The 27,272-nt window shown below is 50.0% G+C and overlaps 1 pseudogene; it reads right to left on the reverse strand.

Moving 5' to 3' along the window:
* Positions 1-10,975: 10,975 nt before the first annotated feature.
* On the reverse strand, positions 10,976-15,326 carry LOC130679376 (putative speedy protein E7; annotated as a pseudogene).
* Positions 15,327-27,272: the final 11,946 nt, after the last annotated feature.

Here is a 27,272-nt window from a genome sequence, read left to right on the forward strand (position 1 = left end):
TTTGACCGTGTGTCTTCAAATGGCCCCTTTGCTTCCCCCAGCCTCCCTTCAGGGATTCTCATTACCTGTATATTCCACAGCTTGACACTGTCCCACAGCTGACCGATGCCTTTCCTTTCCCTTTAATTTTTTTTTCTCTGCATGTTTTACTTGTAAGTGCTTCCACTGCTGTGTCTTCACATTCACTGATCCTTTTTTTGGCAGTGCTGTTATTCTAACCCAGTGTAATTTCCATCTTACGATGCTGTGTCTTTTCTATAAAGTTCTGTTTGAGTTTCATTTTGTATCTTCCCTGTCTGTACTCAGATTTTGTTTTTTTTTTACCATAAAGAACATGATTATAAGCTGTTTCAATGTTCTCTGCTCATTGTAACATCTGTTCGTTCTGGGCCCATTTCAGTTGATAATATTCCTGACGGGTTGTACTTCCCTACATTTTCCCCCCAGTTTCTTGACACCTTCTCCCCACCTATGTCTGGGTGCTCCCGCGCTGCTGCGTGACTGGAAACTCTCAGGGCAGGGCCTGCAGGGCTCACCCTGTTTATTTCCTGTCTCACGGGTTACTGTCCTTCACTGCCCGTCGATCAGTGTCTTGAAGACCATTGCTGTGCATATGTTCTCTTGTGTTTTTTTCTGGGGTTCCATCCAGGTAGGAGGGTAAATGCAGTCTGTGTTCATCTCGGCTGAAAGCAGAAGTCCCGATACCTATGATTTGACTCACTGTTAGAAAGGAAGCCTACACCAAGGTTCTAGGGAAATTCACCAGTTTTTTTGGTCGTGTTGAATTTTTTACATTTAGATCCCTGATCCAACTGGAGTTTGTTTATTTTTTCTATTAAGGTATCATTGATATGCAGTCTTATGCTCAGGTTTCACATGAGCCACATTATGCTTACCACGTCCCCCCTGTTATCAAGTCTCCACCACATAAACCCATTGCAGTCACTGTCCCATCAGCATAGTAAGATGCTGTAGCATCAATACTTGTCTTCTCTGTGCTACACTTCCTTCCCCGTGCACCCCTATATTACGCGTGTTAATCATAATGCCCCTTAATCCCCTTCTCCGTCCCTCCCTTCCCACCCACCCTTCCCAGTCCCTTTCCCTTTAGTAACTGTTAGTCCATTCTTCAGTTCTATGAGTCTGCTGCCGCTTTGTTCCTTCAGTTTTTGCTTTGTATTCGTACTCCACAGATGAGTGAAATCATTTGGTACTTGTCTTGCTCCACCTGACTTATTTCACTAAGCATAATACCCTCCAGCTCCATCCATGTTGTCGAAAATGATAGGATTTCTTTTCTTCTTATGGGTGAATGAATAATATTCCATTGTTTATATGTACCGCATCTTCTTTATGTATTCATCTACTGATGGACACTGGGGTTTCTTCCATTTCTTGGCTATTGTAAATAGTGCTGCGATAAAGAAAGGGGTGCATATGTGTTTTTCAAACTGGGCTGCTGCATTCTTAGGGTAAATTCCTAGGAGTGGAATTCCGGGGTCAAATGGTATTTCTACTTTGAGTTTTTTGAGGAACCTCCATACTGCTTTCCAGAATGTCTGAACCAATTTACATTCCCCCCAAGCAGGGTTAGGAGGGTTCCCCTCTCTCCACATCCTTGCCAGCATGTGTTGTTGTCTGTCTTTTGAATGCTGGCCATCCTGACTGGTGTGAGGTGATATCTCATAGTGGTTTTAATTTGCGTTTCTCTGATGATTAGCGATGTGGAGCATCTTTTCATGGGCCTGTTTGCCATCTGAATTTCTTGTTTGGAGAAGTGTCTGTTCAGACCATCTGCCCATTTTTTAATTGGATTATTTGCTTTTTGTTTGTTGAGGTGCGTGAGCTCTTTCTATATTTTGGAGGTCAACCCCTTATGGGATGTGTCATTTATGAAAATATTCTCCCATACTGCAGGATGCCTTTTTGTTCTATTGATGGTGTCCTTTGCTGTACAGAAGCTTTTCAGCTTGATATAGTCCCTGTTGTTCATTTTTGCTTTTGTTTCCCTTGCCCGGGGAGATAACGTTCATGAAGAGGTTGCTCATGTTTATGTCCAAGAGATTTTTGCCTATGCATTTTTCTAAGAGTTTTATGATTTCCTGACCTACATTCAGGTCTTTGATTCATTTCGAGTTTACTTTTGTGTATGGGGTTAGACAGTGATCCAGTTTCACTCTCTTACATGTAGCTGTCCAGTTTGCCAACACCAGGTGTGGAAGAGGCCGTCCTTTCCCCATTGTATATCCATGGCTCCTTAATCATACGTTATTGATCATATATGTTTGGGTAAATGTCTGGACTCTCTGTTCCATTCCACTGGTCTATGGGTCTGTTCTTGTGCCTGTACCACATTACTATGGCTTTGTAGTACGGCTTGAAGATGGGAAGCGAGATCCCCCCTGCTTTCTTCTTCCTTCTCAGGATTGCTTTGGCTGTTCGGGGTCTTTTGTGGTTCCCTATGACTTTTAGAACTATTTGTTCCAGTTTGTTGAAGAATGCTGTCGGTATTTTGATAGGGATGGATCAGGGACCTGGTTTGTGTGTCAAGTTCTTGGGGGTTGACTGGTCGGGTAAAGCTACAGTTATCTCAGATGTGGTCATAGACAAGGTCCAGGCTTCCCACCCCTACCACTGTGGCAGTGAGTCGTCCAAGAGCTTTTGGGTGTTTTGGGCTCCTGGAGGGGGTTTACCCCGCACTTGGGACAAATTCTGAAGGCCTCATGCCAGTCGGTACAAAAGGGCATCAGGTGGGACCGTGATGAGACCTGTGCAGCTGTGTTCACTGCTACTGAGCAGGCAGTCAAGGCCGTTGTAGTCCTTGAGTGTAATGGATTCATGAAGGCCCTGTGAGCTAGACGTTCATGTAAACGGAGACGGTTATGGATGGGGCCTCCGGCAGTGGCTTGAGTGGACACGCCAACCTGTTGGATTCTGGTCACAATTATGGAGAGGAGCAGAGGTCTGGTGGCCGTTAATAGAGGAGCAACTGGCTTCTGTGTATCACGCCTTGCTGGCTATGGAGCCCATCATCGGAACAGCTGCGACCAAGGTAATAACCACCTATCCCATCGCAGGGTGGGTGCGAGGCTGGACCCAAAGCCTGGGAGTGGTCTGGCACAGACTCCTCCACTGGCCAAATGGGGGTGCATACTTGCAGCAGCGTAGCATCCTCTCCAATAGCCCCTTGAGTGGAGATCTCCGATGCTTATTTGGGCAAGTGACGTATACGAGTGGAAAGCAAGAAGAACTCGCACTTGAGCCATTGGTAGGCGAGAGACCTTATCACCAGGGAAAAGCCCCTATTCCTGAAGATACTTGGTATACAGACGGCTCCACCTGTGGGCAGCCCCCGAAGTGGAGGGCTGTGGTTTTCCGTCCTAAGACTAAGACAACATGGGTGTTAGAGGACGGAGAGGGGAAGAGCATTCAGTGGACTGAGTCACGGGCAGTATGGCTCATGGTCTCCCAGGACGATCGTGCCCTCTCCTCTAGTTGTGTGCACCGACAGCTGGGCTGTGTGCCGGGCTTGACCCTGTTGCCGCTGACATGGTGCCATGCCAACTGGATGGTTCGTCACTGGCGCCTTTGAGCGCAAGAGCTATGGCAAGACCTATGGGCCTTAGTCAGACTCAGACAGTTACTGTCTATCGTGTGTCTGGCCATTTGCCTTTGGCATCCCCAGTGAATGATGAAGCAGACACATTATTTGCCCACATGCGTTGGCTGGGAAGGAAAGCCTGCCTCTGCTGTAGCCCAATGTTTGTGTCTGCGTTTGTTGCACACATTGCAAAAGACAATGTGGGCTACTGTAATCAAGACAATTTGGTACTGGAACAAGAACAGACCCATAGATCAATGGAAGAGACTACGGAGTCCTGATATAAACCCACCCATACATGGTCAATTAATATACGATAAAGGAGCCATGGATATACAGTGGGGAAATGAGAGCCTCTCCAACCGCTGATGTTGGCAAAAGTGGACAGCTACTTGCAAGAGAATGGTACTGGATTATTCTTTAACCCCATACACAAAGGCAAACTTGAAATGGATTAAAGACTTGAACGTAAATCATGAAACCATAAAACTCTTTGAAGACAACTTAGGCAAACATCTCCTGAATATAAGGATGAGCAAGTTCTTCCTGAACGTATCTCCTGGAGCAAGGGAAACAAAAGCAAAAATGAACTCGTGGGACTACATCAAACTAAAAAGTTTCTGTATGGCAAAGGACACCATCAACAGAACAAAAAGGCATCCTAAAGTATGGGAGAATATATTTGTAAATGACATTTCCGACAAGGGGTTAACACCCAAAATATATAAAGAACTTACACGCCTCCACACCCAAAAAGCAAATAACCCGATTAAGAAATGTGCAGAGGATGTGAAGAGAGACAGTTCTCCAAAGAAGAAATTCAGATGGCCAACAGACACATGAAAAGATGCTCCACATCACTAATCATCAGGGAAATGCAAATTAAAACCACAATGAGCTATCACCTCACACCAGTAAGGATGGCCATCATCGAAAAGTCTAAGAACAACAGATGCTGGCGAGAATGTGGAGAAAGCGGAACCCTCCTACACTGCTGGTGGGAATGTAAGCTAGTTCAACCATTGTGGAAAGCAATCTGGAGGTTCCTCAAAAAAAAAAAAAAAAAGAAATACCATTTGACCCAGGAATCCCACCCCTTGGAATTTACCCAAAGAATACAACTTCTCAGATCCAAAAAGACATATGCACCCCTATGTTTATCGCAGCGCTTTTTACAATAGCCAAGATGTGGAAGCAACCTAAGTGTCCATCAGTAGATGAATGGGTAAAGAAGATGTGGTACATATACAGAATGGAATGCTATTCGGCCTTAAGAAAGAAACAAATCCTACCATTTGGAACAACATGGATGGAGCTGGAGGACATCATGCCCAGTGAAATAAGCCAGGCAGAGAAAGACAAATGCCAAATGATTTCCCTCATTTGTGGAGCATAACAATGAAGCAAAACTGAAGGAGCAAAATAACAGCAGACTCAGAGACTCCAAGAAGGAACTAGTGGTTACCAAAGGGGAGGGGTGTGGGAGGGCGGGTGGGGAGGGAGAGAGGGAGAAGGGGATTGAGGGGTATTATGTTTAGTACACATGGTGTGGGGTATCACGGGGAGAACAGTGTAGCACAGAGAAGGCACATAGTGGATCTGTGGCATCTTACTACACTGACGGACAGGGACTACTTTGGGGTATGGGTGGGGACTTGATAATATGGGTAAATGTAGTAACCACATTGTTTTTTCATGTGAAACCTTCATAAGAGTGTATATCAATCATGCCTTAATAAAAAATGAATAATAAAAAAAAAGAGAATGTGGGCTGTAGCCCGTCGGTGGGGCTTGCCATTGACGTTTGAAGAAGTCAGCAGAGCCCCGAAGGAGTGCCTGTGGGATTATGATGGGGATTATGTTCAATCTACAGCCGTTATAGGAAGAAGTATCATCCAACTGAATCTTCGAATACGTGAACACGTCACCTCTTTTCATTTATTCAAGTCTTCCTTAGTTTTTCTCAGTAATGTTTTTTATTTTTTTATTAAGGTATCATTGATATTCAATGTTATGAAGGATTCACATGAGCACCGTGGTGGTCACTAGATTCACCCATATTACCAAGTCCCCCCACCCGCCATCGCAGTCACTGTCCATCAGTGTAGTAAGATGCTGTGGAGTCACTATTTGTCTTCTCTGTGCTGTACTGCCCTCCCCACTACCCCCCTACATTATGTGTGCTAATCGTAATGCCCTTTAATCTCCTCCCCCCTCTCTCCCCACACACCGTTTCTCAGTATGTTTTCCTGTTTTCACTGAAGTTTGCCAGCGGTCCCCTCCCCATCCCCTACACGTGAGGGAACGTTTCCCCCTCCCTGCTGGATGCAGCGTCCTCTCCCTAGCGACAAGGTTCCCGCCGTGGAGCGAGCGGCCCTAGGTCTGAGGAACGTGGTGTCGTAAAGCCGCGAGTGTCGTAAACCAGGTGCGGCGCGGAGAGGCGGAGGACGTGGCTGGAGCATTGGGACGGCCGCAGGAGGAGCAGACGGCCGGCCTCAGGTGTGGGCGCGGAGAGCCGGCGGTGCAGCAACGGTGAGTAGCGGAGGGGAGCGGGGAGCGGCGGAGTGAGGGGGAGCCGGGCAGCTGGGGCGGCCGAGCAGGAGCGGCCAAGTGGATCGGAGCGCTGTCTGCCCGCCGCAGCTGCCGGAGCCGCGCCGCGCCGCGCCGCGTCCGCTCCGCTCTCCCTGAGCCGTCGCGTCTCTCCCCTGGTCTGTGTCCGGCTGGCCGCTCCTGCCGCCGCTGCCGCCCCCCGGGACGGTTCGCCGCCGCCGCCTCCCCGGCGCTGGGCGGGCGGCCGGGACGCGGCCGGCCAGTTTTCTGGTCTGGGCGGAGCGGGTTTTGCCCGGTCTTCAGCCCCTCGCCGGGCCGGGCCGGGCCGGGCCGTGCCGGGCCCGGCTGCGGGCTGCATGTCGGCGCGCGCGGACCGGGCTGGGCCGGCGGCGATGAGGTTGGGACCGGCCGGCGAGGCGCGCCCGCGGAATGGGGGGCGGCGGGCCGGGGGCGCGGGGCACTCAGCGGCCCCGCTCCTCGGGTCCCGGCTGGCCACGGCGAGGCGAGCCCCGGGAGTGCGGTCCACGTTCCGTGGGGGGCTGGCATGGCGGCCGGGGACTCCGGGCATCAGCGGGCACCTACTTGCCGCCGTGGGAGACCTGGAGCTGGCGGCGAGCTGGGCGGCAGGTGACTTTGCGGAGTTGTTACCCGGTCTCAGGGACGGGGAGGCACCAGAGACAGATCCCCTCGCCCGGGAGAGCTGCTTTTCCGCGCCGGGATGGCGCTCTGCGTGGACGCCTTTTTTCTCTTTGGTGTTTTTGGGGGAAGTTGTTATCCGGCCAGAGTCGCGGAGCGCTGCACCCGGGTAATGGAGCTTGGATGGCGCGCTGGGCCTTGGGTGGCAGGCGGGTGGGGGAGGAGCGAACGGACCGAGGGTCGTGCGCGTCCGCTGCCGGCGTTGCAGCTGCAGTGTTTATTGATTTGTGTGAGTTGCTTGCGTGTGTGCTTATCTCGGGGGCGATTCTGTGCTGTTCTCTACCTCTTGTTCAGTGAGCAGTGAAATGTCTGCTGCCTGCTGTTGTCTGGACAGGTCCTGTGGCGAGAGGAGGGAGACTTGTGCGCCCGGAGGCGGCGGGCACTGGCGAGGTCCCCCGCCTAGAGATCGGGTACCTGTTTGTATAGTAATGGGCGGCAACGACCCTGCCGCCGGCTGCAGCCCAGGCTGTGTTAGGAATTTCGCGTAGGTTTCTGACCAAGCGGCTCCTTTTGGCTCCTGCGTTGTATGTATGTCTGTATGTCTGTAAGTATGTAAGTATGTATGTATGTATTTGTTTGTTTATTTATTTATTTGTTTGTTTAACTATCTAGTTAGTTAGTTAGTATCATTAATATTCACTTACCTGAGCAGCATAGTGGTTACTAGATTGTCCCCATTATCAAGTCCCCACCACATACCCCATTACAGTCACTGTCCTGCGTTATTTTTCAAACGAGTTTTTAGGACTAGGGCAGTAAAGGTGCCTATGTTGGTGGGATTGCTGTACCTTCCAGTAAAATGAGGAAATGTGTGTTTGAGTGCCAACTCTCTGCCGCTACCCAGGCTCCCTGGCTCCCTTTCTCCCTCCCCTCCTGGACACGAAACTCGAGTTTCTGTAACTAACCGTTCCTGGCAGTTTTAGATTTTGTGTGGGATTTCCTGTCTAGAAGCAGATACCAAGATTTTAACTGGTTCGTGATGTTTCCTTCCAGTTGTAAACACTTACAATATATTGGACTGACCCTGAAATCACTGCTTTCATGAGTGATTTTTAGTTATTCGAGTAAACATTTGCTTTTTTAATTAATTGATTATTTATTTATTTATTTTGGTATAATTCATATACACTTACATTAGCAACACTGTGGTTACTAGATTTCCCCCTGTTATCAAGTCCCCACCACATACCCCATTACAGTCACTGTCTATCAGCATAGTAAGATGCTATAGAATCACTACTTGTCTTCTCTGTGCTATACTGCCTTGCCCGTGCCTACCCTCCCCAACCCCCTACATTATGTGTGCCAATCGTAATGCACCCTTTTCCCCTTATCCCTCCCTTCCCACCCATCCTCCCCCGTCCCTTTCCCTTTAGTCACTGTTAGTCCATTCTTGGGTTCTGTGATTCAGTTTTTTTCTTTGTTCTTATACTCGACATATGAGTGAAATCATTTGATACTTGTCTTTCTCCGTCTGGCTTATTTCCCTGAGCATAATACCCGTCTAGCTCCATCCATGTTGTTGCAAATGGTAGGATTTGTTTTCTTCTTATGGCTGACTAATATTCCATTGTGTATATGTACCACATCTTCTTTATCCATTCATCTACTGTCGGACACTTAGGTTGCTTCCATTTCTTGGCTATTGTAAGTGGTGCTGCGATAAACCTAGGGGTGCATCTGTCTTTTTCAAACTGGGCTGCTGCGTTCTGAGGTTAAATTCCTAGGAGTGGAATTCCTGGGCCAAATGGCATTTCTATGTTGAGTTTTTTGAGGAACCTCCATAATGCTTTCCACAGTGGTTGAACTAATTTACATTCCCACCAGCAGTGTAGGAGGGTTCCCCTTTCTCCACAACCTCACCAGCATGTGGTGTTGTTTGTCTTTTGGATGGTGGCCATCCTGACTGTTGTGAGGTGATATCTCATTGTGGTTTAAATTTGCATTTCTCTGATAATTAGCGATGTGGAGCATCTTTTCATGTGCCTCTTGGCCATCTGAATTTCTTCTTTGGAGATGTGTGTGTTCAGATCCTCTGCCTATTTTTTAGTCGGGTTATTTGCCTTTTGGTTGTTGAGGTGCATGAGCTCTTTATATTTCGGCTGTCAACCCCTTATGATATATGTCATTTATGAATATATCCTCCCATACTGTAGAGATGCCTTTTTCTTCCACTGATGGTGTCCTTTGCTGGACAGAAGCTTTTTATGTTGATAGAGTCCCACTTGTTCATCTTTGCTTTTGTTTCCCTTGTCCGAGGAGGCATGTTCATGAAAAAGCTGCTCATGTTTATATTCAAGAGACTTTTGCCTATGATTTACTTCTAAGAGTTTTATTGTTTCATGACTTACATTCAGGTCTTTGATCCATTTCGAGTTTACTCTTGTGTATGGAGTTGGACCGTAATCCCATGTCATTCTCTCTCTCACATGTAGCTGTCCAGTTTTGCCAACACCAGCTGTTGAAGAGGCTGTCATTTCCCCATTGTATGTCCGTCCGTCGTTCCTTGATCATATATTAATCGGCCATGTATGTGTGGGTTATATCTGCGCCCTCTATTCTGTGCCATTGATTACAGGTCTGTTCTTGTGCCAGTACCAAATTGTCTTGATTACTGTGACTGTGTAGTAGAACTTGAAGTTGGGGAGCGTAATCCCCCCTCATCCCCCGCTTCATTCTTCCTTCTCAGGATTGCTTTGGCTATTCGGGGTCTTTTGTGGTTCCATATGACCCTCAGAGCTATTTGTTCCAGTTTGTTGAAGAATACTATCGGTATTTTGATAGGGACGGTTCAGGGACCTGGTTTGTGTGTCAAGTTCTTGGGGGTTGTCTGGTCGGGTAAAACTAAAGTTACTATGGCTTTGTAGTACGGCTTGAAGTTGGGAAGCGAGATCCCCCCTGCTTTCTTCTTCCTTTCTCAGGATTGCTTTGGCTGTTTGGGGTCTTTTGTGGTTCCCTATGACTTTTAGAACTATTTGTTCCAGTCTGTTGAAGAATGCTGTCGGTATTTTGATAGGGATGGTTCAGGGACCTGGTTTGTGTGTCAAGTTCTTGGGGGTTGTCTGGTCGGGTAAAGCTACAGTTATCCCAGATGTGGTCATAGGCAAGGTCCAGGCTTTCCCCACCCCTACCACTGTGGCATTGAGTCGTCCAAGAGCTTTTGGGTGTTTTGGGCTCCTGGAGGGTGTTTACCCCGCACTTGGCACAAATTCTGAAGGCCTCATGCCAGTCGGTACAAAAGGGCATCAGGTGGGACCGTGATGAGACCTGTGCAGCTGTGTTCACTGCTACTGAGCAGGCAGTCAAGGCCGTTGTAGTCCTTGAGTGTAATGGATTCATGAAGGCCCTGTGAGCTAGATGTTCATGTAAACGGAGACGGTTATGGATGGGGCCTTCAGCAGTGGCTTGAGTGGACACGCCAACCTGTTGGATTCTGGTCACAATTATGGAGAGGAGCAGAGGTCTGGTGGCCGTTAGTAGAGGAGCAACTAGCTTCTGTGTATCACGCCTTGCTGGCTATGGAGCCCATCACGGGAACAGCTCCGACCAAGGTAATAACCACCTATCCCATCGCGGGGTGGGTGCGAGTCTGGACCCAAAGCCAGGGAGTGGCATGGCACAGAGGCCTCCACTGGCCAAATAGGGGCGCAAACTTGCAGCAGCACAGCACCATCTCCGATAGCCCCTTGAGTGGAGATCTCCGATGCTTATTTGGGCAAGGGACATACACGCGTGGAAAGCAAGAAGAACTTGCACTTGAGCCATTGGTAGGCGAGAGTCCTTATCAGCAGGGAAAAGCCCCTATACCTGAAGATGCTTGGTATACAGACGGCTCCACCCGTGGGCAGCCCCCGAAGTGGAGGGCTGTGACTTTCCGTCCTAAGACTAAGACAACATGGGTGTTAGAGGACGGAGAGGGGAAGAGCAGTCAGTGGACTGAGTCACGGGCAGTATGGCTCCCGATCACCCAGGATGATCACGCCCTCCCCTCTAGTTGTGTGCAGGGGTCATACCTGCGTGTGTTCCTCGGCCTGTGGCTCGGGGCGGAGTCAGTGTCTGGAAGGGTGACTTCCTAAGCCGACACAACGAGGCGCTCTGTCTGTACCTGAGGATCCAGACTTCCCTTCTTCTGGGCCGGTGAGCCCAGGCCTCCGTGGTCCCGGGAGCGCTCACACAGCGAGCAGGCTGCGGTCTCGCTTCCACACCGGGAGCTCTGGGTCAAACGCTTGGATCTGGAAGGCAGGTGGCTCTGGCCTCAGGTGGCCCCTCCTTCCTCGCCCAGCCTCCAGTTCCTTCTCGCCTCAAGATCCCACGATCCCGTGTTCCCCCCACTGCAGTCCGGCCCCCCCACCCCGAGATCCCAGCTGCTCACGCACCTCCTCACACTCTTCCCGGGAGACCCAGGCCTTCCAGCCCATGGATTGGGCGAATTGGACTCGCTGTTGGTGGAACAGAAGACGCTGGGAACGGTCGTTCCCATAGAGGAGCCAAAGGATGTCCTGTTTGGGGCCCTCGTCGTCCTCCTCCATGTCGTTGGCCAGGTAGCTGGGGAGAGACATCGGGCTGCTGGTCAGGAGCAAGACGGGAAGGATCCCCAGCCGAGGTCAGCGTCCAAGGAGAGGCACAGGCTGAACTTGACAAAGGACGTACGGGAGCCCTACCAGCGTCACACAGGGCCACCCAGTCATCAAGAAGCCACTGCGGGGCAGGGACCTGAAGGGCACCTCTCACAGCTGGATGCTGAAGACAAAGGCCCTCGGGGAGGCCTGAGGGCGAGCAGTGCAGTTTCCATGCAATGTCCCCATCATCTTCCCTGTGCCCTTTAAAGCGGTTGTATGTGCGCACCCTGTGGCTCCCTGCGGAGTGAGCATGTGTGCGTATCCAGAGGGCAGGAACTGACTAGCCGGTTTCTGTAGTCCTAGCTTCCCTACCATGTGGCTCAGGCTGGAGGATGGGTGCCACGTGCCCTTCTCAAGGCTCTCCTCCCAACCCTCCTAGTCCCTTGCACGGAATGCAGTCTACAAGATTTCGTTGAATGAATGGATGGACGGATGGACAGATGCTTTTGTCTCACAGTCAAATGCCATACTGATCGCCTCATGGACTCAGTGTAGCTTAAACGTTTGCAACACAAAGTAGCGTGCTGAGGGCTTTATGAACATGTGGATATTTTGACAAGACCTGCCTGCAACGGTGTCTGGTCTGATGGTTTGGAGAAGGGGAGGGGGGAGTTAGGAAGTGAATAACTATTACCCGGAACGTGACATGACACTAGGATTTTAGCTGATGTGCTACTGGGGGACTGCAGTTAGGGGTCCAGGGGAGGCGTGGGAACAGTTGTGCTCCTTGCACCGACTTTAAGGATAGGTCATTTTCTTCCAATATATATATGTCTGAAAGACACCTACAAGTCAGAAGACACAATGTGAAAACAGAGGGAAGGGATTTCAGACGGAGCATTGGAAGAAAGCAGTGCAATGTCAGGACCATAAGCAAGTGTGATGCTGACTGTGGGGAGGGTTGAGTTCAGACTGAGAAGGCTGGCCTCGGCTTAGAACCCCCTTAGCCGGTGGCATTGCTGAGGAGGGGCGGGGAGCATTAGACCTGTGTTCTCCGAGGATTTGGGGCGTGTAAAGCCTCGTAGGGAGCACGGGTGGGGAATGCTTACACTCGGTCTGTGTCACATGACGAGGGCCTGCATTGTGGCGTCCGCCTGGGAAGCCAGAGGAGGACGGTCCACTTGATGTGGACTCAGGCAGGAGAGCGGCCGAGGCTTCTGAGGGAGGCGGTGCGGTCTCAAGCCTGGCCACCTGGGGACAGCGTGGTGCCCATTCTGTCCCTCCTCAGGAGGGTTTTGTGTGGTCTTTTGTTCGTTCCAGTGTTTTAACTGGTGTTAGGGTTGTCTGTCTCCACAGACAACAGTATAGAAACCGCTCTGTTATAATCCTATCCTTGGTATACCAAAGTGAACAGTACACGTGGAGTACAAAAGAGAACAGATGCAAGGTCAGAGTCCCACACCTCTCCCTCCGCCCTCCCAGAGGACTGAATGTTGACGGCCGGCCACTGACAGCAATACTCACAGAGCTATGAAGAAGTGAATTCGCTGGTACTGCCCGGAGGGGAGGCCAGCCCGGCTGAAATACGCTATGACCATGGCCAGGAGATACTGAGGAAGAGGAGAACGCCACAGGACAGCGGTCACATCCCAGAAGAGGAAGGACGGAAGGACGGAGGGGTGAGGGAGGGGGAGGCTGGGGGCAGACCCCGCCCGTGTGGGGAGAGGGACTTTAGGACGCTCCTGGATGGCAGGCTTTGCCGGTGGGACGCTGGTTGTTTAGGACAGCCGCCATCAGAAGGGTCTTTGATAAGCTGGCACAAAGGGGAGTCCCCAGGGCTGAGGCGAGAAGGGGCTTGCGGTGGCAGGCAAAGGGGCGGACCCCAGAGGAGTGGGGGTGGGGGCAGGGCTGCCCCTTCCCACGCAAGGAGCCTCCAGGCCCCGCAAAGGGCAGTGTGGACAAGGCTCCGAGTTGGGGAGAGAGGCGAGACTGGGGGTTTAGAAGGCATCCCTCCAGCCCCCCAGGGTAGATGCTGGAGAGGGAACACATCTCAGTGGACAAAGTTACCTTGTCAGATACCCTCAGATTTTTGTCCCAGGCCAGGAATATTTTCACAACAAGGTCCCCTGGGAAGAGAGGCACAGGTTAGACGGACAGCCGGAGCAGGGCCGAGCAGAGAGCAGCCGTGCGTGCTGACGGGACCTTTCGGGGTGGGGAGGCCGAGGTGCACTCGTTGGGCCAGAAAGGTGGTGCCATCCTTCTTCGGTGGCTTGGCTGGGGGTGGGGGGCAGGTGTCAGTAGGTGATGTGCACAGGTCTGATCCTACCGAAGGTGGTGCTCCGTCACCGTGCAGGGAGGCATCGTCTCCCTTGACGGTCACATCAGCGCGCCCAATGGCCTGTCAGCACCCCGCACGCTGACGGAGGCATTTAGATTTGAGAGCCCCAGGGGTGCAGTGGAAGCCGAGCTTTTGTGTGCCGAGTGCAGACTGCTTCTGCCTGTGGCCTAATCCTGCCTCATTTCTAAGTGTCCCCGGAGGAGTCCTCTGGGAACAGAGAGGTCACCAACTGACAGGGAATTCTTTTCCATTGGAAAAGTCTAGTCGCTGGAAGTTTCTCTAAAGGGGAATAGGCTCAGGGTTCCCCCTACCAAGCAGCCTTTTGAAGGCCTCGTGGTGCTCGGGCAGCACCGGGGACACCCGCCGTCGCTTCAGCCTCATCTTGAGGCCACACAGCTTGTCCAGGTCCCAGGCGTCCTGCTCGCCCGTGGCTGCCTCCTCCGACTCCTCCTGGAAAGCGGCCGACCTCTCCCGCTTCCCGGGCCGGCCGGAGCCCTCTGGCAGAGGGCTGCTGTGTGCCTGGGCTGCTGGGCAAAGAAACCAGGCGACAGCGTCCAGCTGTTGCCTTGGGGATTCATCCCTTGGTCCCCGTGTCCCTTCCCACTCCACTCCAACTACCCCCAAAAGACAAGCTGCCCCCAGTGTCTCTGCTGTCACAGACCGTGGCCTTCTCCCCAGCCATCTCTCCATCCTTCTCCTTTACTGGCAGCCATTTCTAAGTGTCCCCGGAGGAGTCCTCTGGGAACAGAGAGGTCACCAACTGACAGGGAATTCTTTTCCATTGGAAAAGTCTAGTCGCTGGAAGTTTCTCTAAAGGGGAATGGGCTCAGGGTTCCCCCTACCAAGCAGCCTTTTGAAGGCCTCGTGGTGCTCGGGCAGCACCGGGGACACCCGCCGTCGCTTCAGCCTCATCTTGAGGCCGCACAGCATGTCCAGGTCCCAGGCGTCCTCCTCGCCCGTGGCTGCCTCCTCCGACTCCTGGAGAGCGGCCGACCTCTCCCGCTGCGTGCGCCGGCCGGAGCCCTCTGGCGGAGGGCTGCTGTGTGCCTGGGCTGCTGGGCAAAGAAACCAGGCGACAGCGTCCAGCTGTTGTCTTTGCGATTCATCCCTCGGTCCCCGTGTCCCCTCCCACTCCACTCCAACTACCCCCAAAAGACAAGCTGCCCCCAGTGTCTCTGCTGTCGCAGACCGTGGCCTTCTCCCCAGCCATCTCTCCATCCTTCTCCTTTGCTGGCAGCCATCTGCCCCCATCCACTTTGCCATTGTTCCGTCTCCCCGTTCTCAACACCCTTCCTCATTTAGATAATTCCTCCAGGTGCCCTTCCCCGTGTGTGTCCTTGTCCCCACACCTACACTCTCGTCCTCCAGTGCCTGGCCTTCTGAGTGTCTCCTTCCTTCACACAAGCCCCCCTGGGTAGGCCTTCCTGCCGTCGGCTCCCCGTCCTCAAGCCCCTCGTCCCTCCGCTGCCTCACCTGGCGGTCCTGGTCTCTGTGCGTCCAGCATCACATCCGGCTGGTGCCCGGAGGGGCCAGGCTGGGGCCTCTGCCTCACAGCCTGGGAACTCGATGGAACACTGGCCATGATTTCTGCCCAAGTCTCACCCTCTCCGGGACCAGACCCTGTCCAAAATCCTCTTGTGGATTCTCACTGAATGTGAGCCCGTTATCCCTACTCCAGGCTAAGGAGATGCTAGGAGTAGAGAAAGCTCTGAGAAGGTGCTTCTGGCTACCTTTGCTGCCAAGCACCTACCAACCAGGAGGGTTGGAACCCTTGTGAGGTCACAGGTTGCTGCAACCTAGCAACTAGTTTGAAGGAAAAGCAGGCAACTGCCAGTCCAATCCGAACAGGGGCAAACAAGGTCTCCTGCCACTGGCCCAAGTTGTGACCACCCCCCAAGATGATCCTCGAGCCGTCCAGGTCACCTTTCAGCCCTCCCCCACAGATGACGTGTCCTCTCCACTCTCCACTTGACACACGGGTGGACTCTCGCCCTCTGTCACGTTCTCCTACGGAGCATGTCTAGTGAGTGGCTAGGAAATTCAGGGTAAGCAGAAACAGTCAGCCCTACAAGAGTGACATAGGTAGGTAAGAAAGATCCCAGGTACATTGACTTGGACTCAAAAGTTAAGTTTAGAACACTTGGCAGAACAGAGCTCTTGTGCTCAATGTTCACTGACACTAGGTTCAGGATTCTGTACAGAGGGACGCATCCTCACCCCTCAGGCACCTTTGAGCCCAAGAGAACATTTTGAGGACCTGGAATCATAGAATATGGTACCCGTGCTCACGCCCACTTCAAATGGTGCCTACAATTTCAGCAAGTCTATGGCTTTCCCAGAGCCTGCCCCTCAATTCCAAGAAAGTCTATTCTCTGTATAAAACTTCTGATCGTGCATATCACCTTCACCCAGAAATGTCACCATCTTTTGTGTATGCTATGAATAAAAAGTCACATGCACAAAAAGACTTAGTGGTAAAACGTCCAATTCAGGACACAGGAGGATGTTTTGTGAAGGTGGGGGCACACAGGGGCAGAGACGCAGCCCGGAAATCAGCCACTTGAAGGCCTGCCGTAAGCCGGGCGGCTCCTCCTGAGCTCCGGGCCTCTACTTTTCACCCGGGCATCTGAATCTCGTGTTTTCTTTTTCAGTATTTACTGTGGTAAAATAACATAACATTTACCACTCGAGCCATTTTTGAGGGGATAGTTCTGTGGCACTGAGCACTTTGAAATTTTGCAGCCATCCCCTACTATCCCATCTCCATATCGACACTGCGCACCCGTTAAAGAACACCTGCCGGGTGTAGTCTCCCTTCCGGTCCCTGGCACCCACCATCGCTCCCCTCTGTCTCTGTGGCTTTGGCTCTTCTGGGTCCCTCATTTAAGTGGAGTGCTATAAAAGTGGTATGTGTGTGTGCGGCTTATTTCATTCAGCACACACTTGTAGACAGCTTTCCTAATGACAACCCTGAATTCGTTGCAGTGTGTGGCTTATTCTTGGTGCCTATCTAAGCCAAGGGCCTGCTGCCTAAGGAAGAGTTGGTGCATGTAATTTTTGCAGACGTCAAAACACTGTGATCCAAGTTGTGGTTTGTGTATTTGGCCTTGCAGTTCTGACGGTTTTCGATTCATGTTTATTGTTAGGTGTGTAAACGCTGAAGACTGTTGTATCCTCTTGGTTAATTAACCACTTTGTCGTTGTGAAATGGCCTGTTTTGTCCCTGTTAGTATTCTGACATGGACTTTCTCTGACATTTATAGAGCCTCCCCAGACTTCTTTGGGCATGCTGAATCTTATTCCGTCCTTTTACTTTTAAGTTTGCATGTTTCTATTTAAAGTGATTTTCTTGTAGACAGCATATGATTGGCTCTTACCTTTTTATCCAGTCTGACCATTTGTGCCTGTTAACTGGGGTGTTGAGACCACTTCCATCTGACACAACTATTGGTTTAACTGGGTAGCTTGTGGTCTGTTGTCTTTGCTGTCTGTCCCATCTTCTTTGTTTCCTTTTTCTTCTTTGTCTTCCTTCCTTTCAGTTCATTGCATTTCTGTGATTCCATTGTGTAACCTTTGTTGTGTTGTTGGCTATAACACTGTTATTTTAAGAGGTGCTCTAAGGTTTATACTGTACACCTTTGATTTAGCATAGTTTTCCTTCAAGTGATCTATCATTTCACTGGACTGTAAGAAGCTCACAGTTCCTTCCAGTTCTCCCCTCTTGGTCTTTGCCGTGTTGTTGCACTTTAGTCTCACAGTAGTACCGATCCCACAATACGTTGTTATTTGTAGTTAAACACTCAGTTAACCTTTCAAGAGACTTAACTAATAGGAGAAAATACATAGTTCCTGTTTCTTTTACTTTCATTCCTTTGTATAGATCCAGATTTTTATGTGCTCTCCTATTCCTTCTGCATGAAGGACTTTTCGGTGACATTTCTTGTAGTTAATGAAGAACCTTTCAGCTCTCGTAGGTCTGAAGATGTCTGCATTTTGCCTTCCCTTTTAAAGGGATCTTTGCTGTTTTTTCCTCCTGTACTTTAAGTATGTTCCTCGCTTACATTATTTCCAAGAGAAATTCGAGGTCGTCTTCATCTTTTCCTCTGTATGCCACATATTTTGTGTTCTTCTTCTTCTCACTACTTTAAAATGTTCTCACTATCACCGGTCGTAGGTGATGTGCTTGATTCGTCTTGGCTGTGTTTCCCTCGTGTGTCTGTGCTTGGGGGTCATGCAACTTGTTGGATCTGTGTGTTTAGGGTTTCCATCAACTTTGGGGAAAGTTTGACCGTGTGTCTTCAAATGGCCCCTTTGCTTCCCCCAGCCTCCCTTCAGGGATTCTCATTGCCTGTATATTCCACAGCTTGACACTGTCCCACAGCTGACCGATGCCCTTCCTTTCCCTTTAATTTTTTTTTTCTCTGCATGTTTCATTTGTAAGTGCTTCCACTGCTGTGTCTTCACATTCACTGATTCTCATTACCTGTATATTCCACAGCTTGACACTGTCCCACAGCTGACCGATGCCCTTCCTTTCCCTTTAATTTTTTTTTTTCTCTGCATGTTTCATTTGTAAGTGCTTCCACTGCTGTGTCTTCACATTCACTGATCCTTTTTTAGGCAGTGCTGTTATTCTAACCCAGTGTAATTTCCATCTTACGATGCTGTGTCTTTTCTATAAAGTTCTGTTTGAGTTTCTTTTTATATCTTCCCTGTCTGTACTCAGTTTTTTTTTTTTTTTTTTTTTTACCATAAAGAATATGATTATAAGCTGTTTCAGTGTTCTCTGCTCATTGTAACATCTGTTCGTTCTGGGCCCATTTCAGTTGATAATATTCCTGACGGGTTGTACTTGCCTACATTTTCCCCCAGTTTCTCGACCCCTTCTCCCCACCTATGTCTGGGTGCTCCCGCGCTGCTGCATGAGTGGAAACTCTCAGGGCAGGGGCTGTAGGGCTCACCCTGTTTATTTCCTGTCTCACGGGTTACTGTCCTTCACTGCCCGTCGATCAGTGTCTTGAAGACCATTGCTGTGCATGTGTTCTCTTGTGTTTTTTTCTGGGGTTCCATCCAGGTAGGAAGGGTAAATGCAGTCTGTGTTCATCTCGGCTGAAAGCAGAAGTCCTGATACCTATGATTTGACTCACTGTTAGAAAGGAAGCCTACACCAAGGTTCTAGGGAAATTCACCAGTTTTTTTGGTCGTGTTGAATTTTTTACATTTAGATCCCTGATCCAACTGGAGTTTGTTTATTTTTTCTATTAAGGTATCATTGATATGCAGTCTTATGCTCAGGTTTCACATGAGCCACATTATGCTTACCACGTCCCCCCTGTTATCAAGTCTCCACCACATAACCCCATTGCAGGCACTGTCCCATCAGCATAGTAAGATGCTGTAGCATCAATACTTGTCTTCTCTGTGCTACACTTCCTTCCCCGTGCACCCTTATATTACGCGTGTTAATCATAATGCCCCTTAATCCCCTTCTCCGTCCCTCCCTTCCCACCCACCCTTCCCAGTCCCTTTCCCTTTAGTAACTGTTAGTCCATTCTTCAGTTCTATGAGTCTGCTGCCGCTTTGTTCCTTCAGTTTTTGCTTTGTATTCATACTCCACAGATGAGTGAAATCATTTGGCACTTGTCTTGCTCCACCTGACTTATTTCACTAAGCATAATACCCTCCAGCTCCATCCATGTTGTCGAAAATGGCAGGATTTCTTTTCTTCTTATGGCTGAATGAATAATATTCCATTGTTTATATGTACCGCATCTTCTTTATGTATTCATCTACTGATGGACACTGGGGTTTCTTCCATTTCTTGGCTATTGTAAATAGTGCTGCGATAAAGAAAGGGGTGCATATGTGTTTTTCAAACTGGGCTGCTGCATTCTTAGGGTAAATTCCTAGGAGTGGAATTCCGGGGTCAAATGGTATTTCTACTTTGAGTTTTTTGAGGAACCTCCATACTGCTTTCCAGAATGTCTGAACCAATTTACATTCCCCCCAAGCAGGGTTAGGAGGGTTCCCCTCTCTCCACATCCTTGCCAGCATGTGTTGTTGTCTGTCTTTTGAATGCTGGCCATCCTGACTGGTGTGAGGTGATATCTCATTGTGGTTTTAATTTGCGTTTCTCTGATGATTAGCGATGTGGAGCATCTTTTCATGGGCCTGTTTGCCATCTGAATTTCTTGTTTGGAGAAGTGTCTGTTCAGACCATCTGCCCATTTTTTAATTGGATTATTTGCTTTTTGTTTGTTGAGGTGCGTGAGCTCTTTCTATATTTTGGAGGTCAACCCCTTATGGGATGTGTCATTTATGAAAATATTCTCCCATACTGCAGGATGCCTTTTTGTTCTATTGATGGTGTCCTTTGCTGTACAGAAGCTTTTCAGCTTGATATAGTCCCTGTTGTTCATTTTTGCTTTTGTTTCCCTTGCCCGGGGAGATACGTTCATGAAGAGGTTGCTCATGTTTATGTCCAAGAGATTTTTGCCTATGTATTTTTCTAAGAGTTTTATGATTTCCTGACCTACATTCAGGTCTTTGATTCATTTCGAGTTTACTTTTGTGTATGGGGTTAGACAGTGATCCAGTTTCACTCTCTTACATGTTAGCTGTCCAGTTTGCCAACACCAGGTGTGGAAGAGGCCGTCCTTTCCCTATTGTATATCCATGGCTCCTTAATCATACGTTATTGACCATATATGTTTGGGTAAATGTCTGGACTCTCTATTCCATTCCACTGGTCTCTGGGTCTGTTCTTGTGCCTGTACCACATTACTATGGTTTGTAGTACGGCTTGAAGATGGGAAGCGAGATCCCCCCTGCTTTCTTCTTCCTTCTCAGGATTGCTTGGCTGTTCGGGGTCTTTTGTGGTTCCCTGTGACTTTTAGAACTATTTGTTCCAGTTTGTTGAAGAATGCTGTCGGTATTTTGATAGGGATGGTTCAGGGACCTGGTTTGTGTGTCAAGTTCTTGGGGGTTGTCTGGTCGGGTAAAGCTACAGTTATCTCAGATGTGGTCATAGACGAGGTCCAGGCTTTCCCACCCCTACCACTGTGGCAGTGAGTCGTCCAAGAGCTTTTGGGTGTTTTGGGCTCCTGGAGGGGGTTTACCCCGCACTTGGCACAAATTCTGAAGGCCTCATGCCAGTCGGTACAAAAGGGCATCAGGTGGGACCGTGATGAGACCTGTGCAGCTGTGTTCACTGCTACTGAGCAGGCAGTCAAGGCCGTTGTAGTCCTTGAGTGTAATGGATTCATGAAGGCCCTGTGAGCTAGATGTTCATGTAAACGGAGACGGTTATGGATGGGGCCTTCGGCAGTGGCTTGAGTGGACACGCCAACCTGTTGGATTCTGGTCACAATTATGGAGAGGAGCAGAGGTCTGGTGGCCGTTAATAGAGGAGCAACTGGCTTCTGTGTATCACGCCTTGCTGGCTATGGAGCCCATCATCGGAACAGCTGCGACCAAGGCAATAACCACCTATCCCATCGCAGGGTGGGTGCGAGGCTGGACCCAAAGCCTGGGAGTGGTCTGGCACAGACTCCTCCACTGGCCAAATGGGGGTGCATACTTGCAGCAGCATAGCATCCTCTCCAATAGCCCCTTGAGTGGAGATCTCCGATGCTTATTTGGGCAAGTGACGTATACGAGTGGAAAGCAAGAAGAACTCGCACTTGAGCCATTGGTAGGCGAGAGACCTTATCACCAGGGAAAAGCCCCTATTCCTGAAGATACTTGGTATACAGACGGCTCCACCTGTGGGCAGCCCCCGAAGTGGAGGGCTGTGGTTTTCCGTCCTAAGACTAAGACAACATGGGTGTTAGAGGACGGAGAGGGGAAGAGCATTCAGTGGACTGAGTCACGGGCAGTATGGCTCATGGTCTCCCAGGACGATCGTGCCCTCTCCTCTAGTTGTGTGCACCGACAGCTGGGCTGTGTGCCGGGCTTGACCCTGTTGCCGCCGACATGGTGCCATGCCAACTGGATGGTTCGTCACTGGCCCCTTTGAGGGCAAGAGCTGTGGCAAGACCTATGGGCCTTAGTCAGACTCAGACAGTTACTGTCTATCGTGTGTCTGGCCATTTGCCTTTGGCATCCCCAGTGAATGATGAAGCAGACACATTATTTGCCCACATGCGTTGGCTGGGAAGGAAAGCCTGCCTCGGCTGTAGCCCAATGTTTGTGTCTGCGTTTGTTGCACACATTGCAAAAGACAATGTGGGCTACTGTAATCAAGACAATTTGGTACTGGAACAAGAACAGACCCATAGATCAATGGAAGAGACTACGGAGTCCTGATATAAACCCACCCATACATGGTCAATTAATATACGATAAAGGAGCCATGGATATACAGTGGGGAAATGAGAGCCTCTCCAACCGCTGATGTTGGCAAAAGTGGACAGCTACTTGCAAGAGAATGGTACTGGATTATTCTTTAACCCCATACACAAAGGCAAACTTGAAATGGATTAAAGACTTGAACGTAAATCATGAAACCATAAAACTCTTTGAAGACAACTTAGGCAAACATCTCCTGAATATAAGGATGAGCAAGTTCTTCCTGAACGTATCTCCTGGAGCAAGGGAAACAAAAGCAAAAATGAACTCGTGGGACTACATCAAACTAAAAAGTTTCTGTATGGCAAAGGACACCATCAACAGAACAAAAAGGCATCCTAAAGTATGGGAGAATATATTTGTAAATGACATTTCCGACAAGGGGTTAACACCCAAAATATATAAAGAACTTACACGCCTCCACACCCAAAAAGCAAATAACCCGATTAAGAAATGTGCAGAGGATGTGAAGAGAGACAGTTCTCCAAAGAAGAAATTCAGATGGCCAACAGACACATGAAAAGATGCTCCACATCACTAATCATCAGGGAAATGCAAATTAAAACCACAATGAGCTATCACCTCACACCAGTAAGGATGGCCATCATCGAAAAGTCTAAGAACAACAGATGCTGGCGAGAATGTGGAGAAAGCGGAACCCTCCTACACTGCTGGTGGGAATGTAAGCTAGTTCAACCATTGTGGAAAGCAATCTGGAGGTTCCTCAAAAAAAAAATAAAAATAGAAATACCATTTGACCCAGGAATCCCACCCCTTGGAATTTACTCAAAGAATACAACTTCTCAGATCCAAAAAGACATATGCACCCCTATGTTTATCGCAGCGCTTTTTACAATAGCCAAGATGTGGAAGCAACCTAAGTGTCCATCAGTAGATGAATGGGTAAAGAAGATGTGGTACATATACAGAATGGAATGCTATTCGGCCATAAGAAAGAAACAAATCCTACCATTTGGAACAACATGGATGGAGCTGGAGGACATCATGCCCAGTGAAATAAGCCAGGCAGAGAAAGACAAATGCCAAATGATTTCCCTCATTTGTGGAGTATAACAATGAAGCAAAACTGAAGGAGCAATATAACAGCAGACTCAGAGACTCCAAGAAGGAACTAGTGGTTACCAAAGGGGAGGGGTGTGGGAGGGCGGGTGGGGAGGGAGAGAGGGAGAAGGGGATTGAGGGGTATTATGTTTAGTACACATGGTGTGGGGTATCACGGGGAGAACAGTGTAGCACAGAGAAGGCACATAGTGGATCTGTGGCATCTTACTACACTGACGGACAGGGACTACTTTGGGGTATGGGTGGGGACTTGATAATATGGGTAAATGTAGTAACCACATTGTTTTTTCATGTGAAACCTTCATAAGAGTGTATATCAATCATGCCTTAATAAAAAATGAATTAAAAAAAAAAAAGAGAATGTGGGCTGTAGCTCGTCGGTGGGGCTTGCCATTGACGTTTGAAGAAGTCAGCAGAGCCCCGAAGGAGTGCCTGTGGGATTATGATGGGGATTATGTTCAATCTACAGCCGTTATAGGAAGAAGTATCATCCAACTGAATCTTCGAATACGTGAACACGTCACCTCTTTTCATTTATTCAAGTCTTCCTTAGTTTTTCTCAGTAATGTTTTTTATTTTTTTATTAAGGTATCATTGATATTCAATGTTATGAAGGATTCACATGAGCACCGTGGTGGTCACTAGATTCACCCATATTACCAAGTCCCCCCACCCGCCATCGCAGTCACTGTCCATCAGTGTAGTAAGATGCTGTGGAGTCACTATTTGTCTTCTCTGTGCTGTACTGCCCTCCCCACTACCCCCCTACATTATGTGTGCTAATCGTAATGCCCTTTAATCTCCTCCCCCCTCTCTCCCCACACACCGTTTCTCAGTATGTTTTCCTGTTTTCACTGAAGTTTGCCAGCGGTCCCCTCCCCATCCCCTACACGTGAGGGAACGTTTCCCCCTCCCTGCTGGATGCAGCGTCCTCTCCCTAGCGACAAGGTTCCCGCCGTGGAGCGAGCGGCCCTAGGTCTGAGGAACGTGGTGTCGTAAAGCCGCGAGTGTCGTAAACCAGGTGCGGCGCGGAGAGGCGGAGGACGTGGCTGGAGCATTGGGACGGCCGCAGGAGGAGCAGACGGCCGGCCTCAGGTGTGGGCGCGGAGAGCCGGCGGTGCAGCAACGGTGAGTAGCGGAGGGGAGCGGGGAGCGGCGGAGTGAGGGGGAGCCGGGCAGCTGGGGCGGCCGAGCAGGAGCGGCCAAGTGGATCGGAGCGCTGTCTGCCCGCCGCAGCTGCCGGAGCCGCGCCGCGCCGCGCCGCGTCCGCTCCGCTCTCCCTGAGCCGTCGCGTCTCTCCCCTGGTCTGTGTCCGGCTGGCCGCTCCTGCCGCCGCTGCCGCCCCCCGGGACGGTTCGCCGCCGCCGCCTCCCCGGCGCTGGGCGGGCGGCCGGGACGCGGCCGGCCAGTTTTCTGGTCTGGGCGGAGCGGGTTTTGCCCGGTCTTCAGCCCCTCGCCGGGCCGGGCCGGGCCGGGCCGTGCCGGGCCCGGCTGCGGGCTGCATGTCGGCGCGCGCGGACCGGGCTGGGCCGGCGGCGATGAGGTTGGGACCGGCCGGCGAGGCGCGCCCGCGGAATGGGGGGCGGCGGGCCGGGGGCGCGGGGCACTCAGCGGCCCCGCTCCTCGGGTCCCGGCTGGCCACGGCGAGGCGAGCCCCGGGAGTGCGGTCCACGTTCCGTGGGGGGCTGGCATGGCGGCCGGGGACTCCGGGCATCAGCGGGCACCTACTTGCCGCCGTGGGAGACCTGGAGCTGGCGGCGAGCTGGGCGGCAGGTGACTTTGCGGAGTTGTTACCCGGTCTCAGGGACGGGGAGGCACCAGAGACAGATCCCCTCGCCCGGGAGAGCTGCTTTTCCGCGCCGGGATGGCGCTCTGCGTGGACGCCTTTTTTCTCTTTGGTGTTTTTGGGGGAAGTTGTTATCCGGCCAGAGTCGCGGAGCGCTGCACCCGGGTAATGGAGCTTGGATGGCGCGCTGGGCCTTGGGTGGCAGGCGGGTGGGGGAGGAGCGAACGGACCGAGGGTCGTGCGCGTCCGCTGCCGGCGTTGCAGCTGCAGTGTTTATTGATTTGTGTGAGTTGCTTGCGTGTGTGCTTATCTCGGGGGCGATTCTGTGCTGTTCTCTACCTCTTGTTCAGTGAGCAGTGAAATGTCTGCTGCCTGCTGTTGTCTGGACAGGTCCTGTGGCGAGAGGAGGGAGACTTGTGCGCCCGGAGGCGGCGGGCACTGGCGAGGTCCCCCGCCTAGAGATCGGGTACCTGTTTGTATAGTAATGGGCGGCAACGACCCTGCCGCCGGCTGCAGCCCAGGCTGTGTTAGGAATTTCGCGTAGGTTTCTGACCAAGCGGCTCCTTTTGGCTCCTGCGTTGTATGTATGTCTGTATGTCTGTAAGTATGTAAGTATGTATGTATGTATTTGTTTGTTTATTTATTTATTTGTTTGTTTAACTATCTAGTTAGTTAGTTAGTATCATTAATATTCACTTACCTGAGCAGCATAGTGGTTACTAGATTGTCCCCATTATCAAGTCCCCACCACATACCCCATTACAGTCACTGTCCTGCGTTATTTTTCAAACGAGTTTTTAGGACTAGGGCAGTAAAGGTGCCTATGTTGGTGGGATTGCTGTACCTTCCAGTAAAATGAGGAAATGTGTGTTTGAGTGCCAACTCTCTGCCGCTACCCAGGCTCCCTGGCTCCCTTTCTCCCTCCCCTCCTGGACGCGAAACTCGAGTTTCTGTAACTAACCGTTCCTGGCAGTTTTAGATTTTGTGTGGGATTTCCTGTCTAGAAGCAGATACCAAGATTTTAACTGGTTCGTGATGTTTCCTTCCAGTTGTAAACACTTACAATATATTGGACTGACCCTGAAATCACTGCTTTCATGAGTGATTTTTAGTTATTCGAGTAAACATTTGCTTTTTTAATTAATTGATTATTTATTTATTTATTTTGGTATAATTCATATACACTTACATTAGCAACACTGTGGTTACTAGATTTCCCCCTGTTATCAAGTCCCCACCACATACCCCATTACAGTCACTGTCTATCAGCATAGTAAGATGCTATAGAATCACTACTTGTCTTCTCTGTGCTATACTGCCTTGCCCGTGCCTACCCTCCCCAACCCCCTACATTATGTGTGCCAATCGTAATGCACCCTTTTCCCCTTATCCCTCCCTTCCCACCCATCCTCCCCCGTCCCTTTCCCTTTAGTCACTGTTAGTCCATTCTTGGGTTCTGTGATTCAGTTTTTTTCTTTGTTCTTATACTCGACATATGAGTGAAATCATTTGATACTTGTCTTTCTCCGTCTGGCTTATTTCCCTGAGCATAATACCCGTCTAGCTCCATCCATGTTGTTGCAAATGGTAGGATTTGTTTTCTTCTTATGGCTGACTAATATTCCATTGTGTATATGTACCACATCTTCTTTATCCATTCATCTACTGTCGGACACTTAGGTTGCTTCCATTTCTTGGCTATTGTAAGTGGTGCTGCGATAAACCTAGGGGTGCATCTGTCTTTTTCAAACTGGGCTGCTGCGTTCTGAGGTTAAATTCCTAGGAGTGGAATTCCTGGGCCAAATGGCATTTCTATGTTGAGTTTTTTGAGGAACCTCCATAATGCTTTCCACAGTGGTTGAACTAATTTACATTCCCACCAGCAGTGTAGGAGGGTTCCCCTTTCTCCACAACCTCACCAGCATGTGGTGTTGTTTGTCTTTTGGATGGTGGCCATCCTGACTGTTGTGAGGTGATATCTCATTGTGGTTTAAATTTGCATTTCTCTGATAATTAGCGATGTGGAGCATCTTTTCATGTGCCTCTTGGCCATCTGAATTTCTTCTTTGGAGATGTGTGTGTTCAGATCCTCTGCCTATTTTTTAGTCGGGTTATTTGCCTTTTGGTTGTTGAGGTGCATGAGCTCTTTATATTTCGGCTGTCAACCCCTTATGATATATGTCATTTATGAATATATCCTCCCATACTGTAGAGATGCCTTTTTCTTCCACTGATGGTGTCCTTTGCTGGACAGAAGCTTTTTATGTTGATAGAGTCCCACTTGTTCATCTTTGCTTTTGTTTCCCTTGT

Source organism: Manis pentadactyla, chromosome 10 (genome assembly GCF_030020395.1).
Source record: "Manis pentadactyla isolate mManPen7 chromosome 10, mManPen7.hap1, whole genome shotgun sequence".
Taxonomy (NCBI): Eukaryota; Metazoa; Chordata; class Mammalia; order Pholidota; family Manidae; genus Manis; species Manis pentadactyla.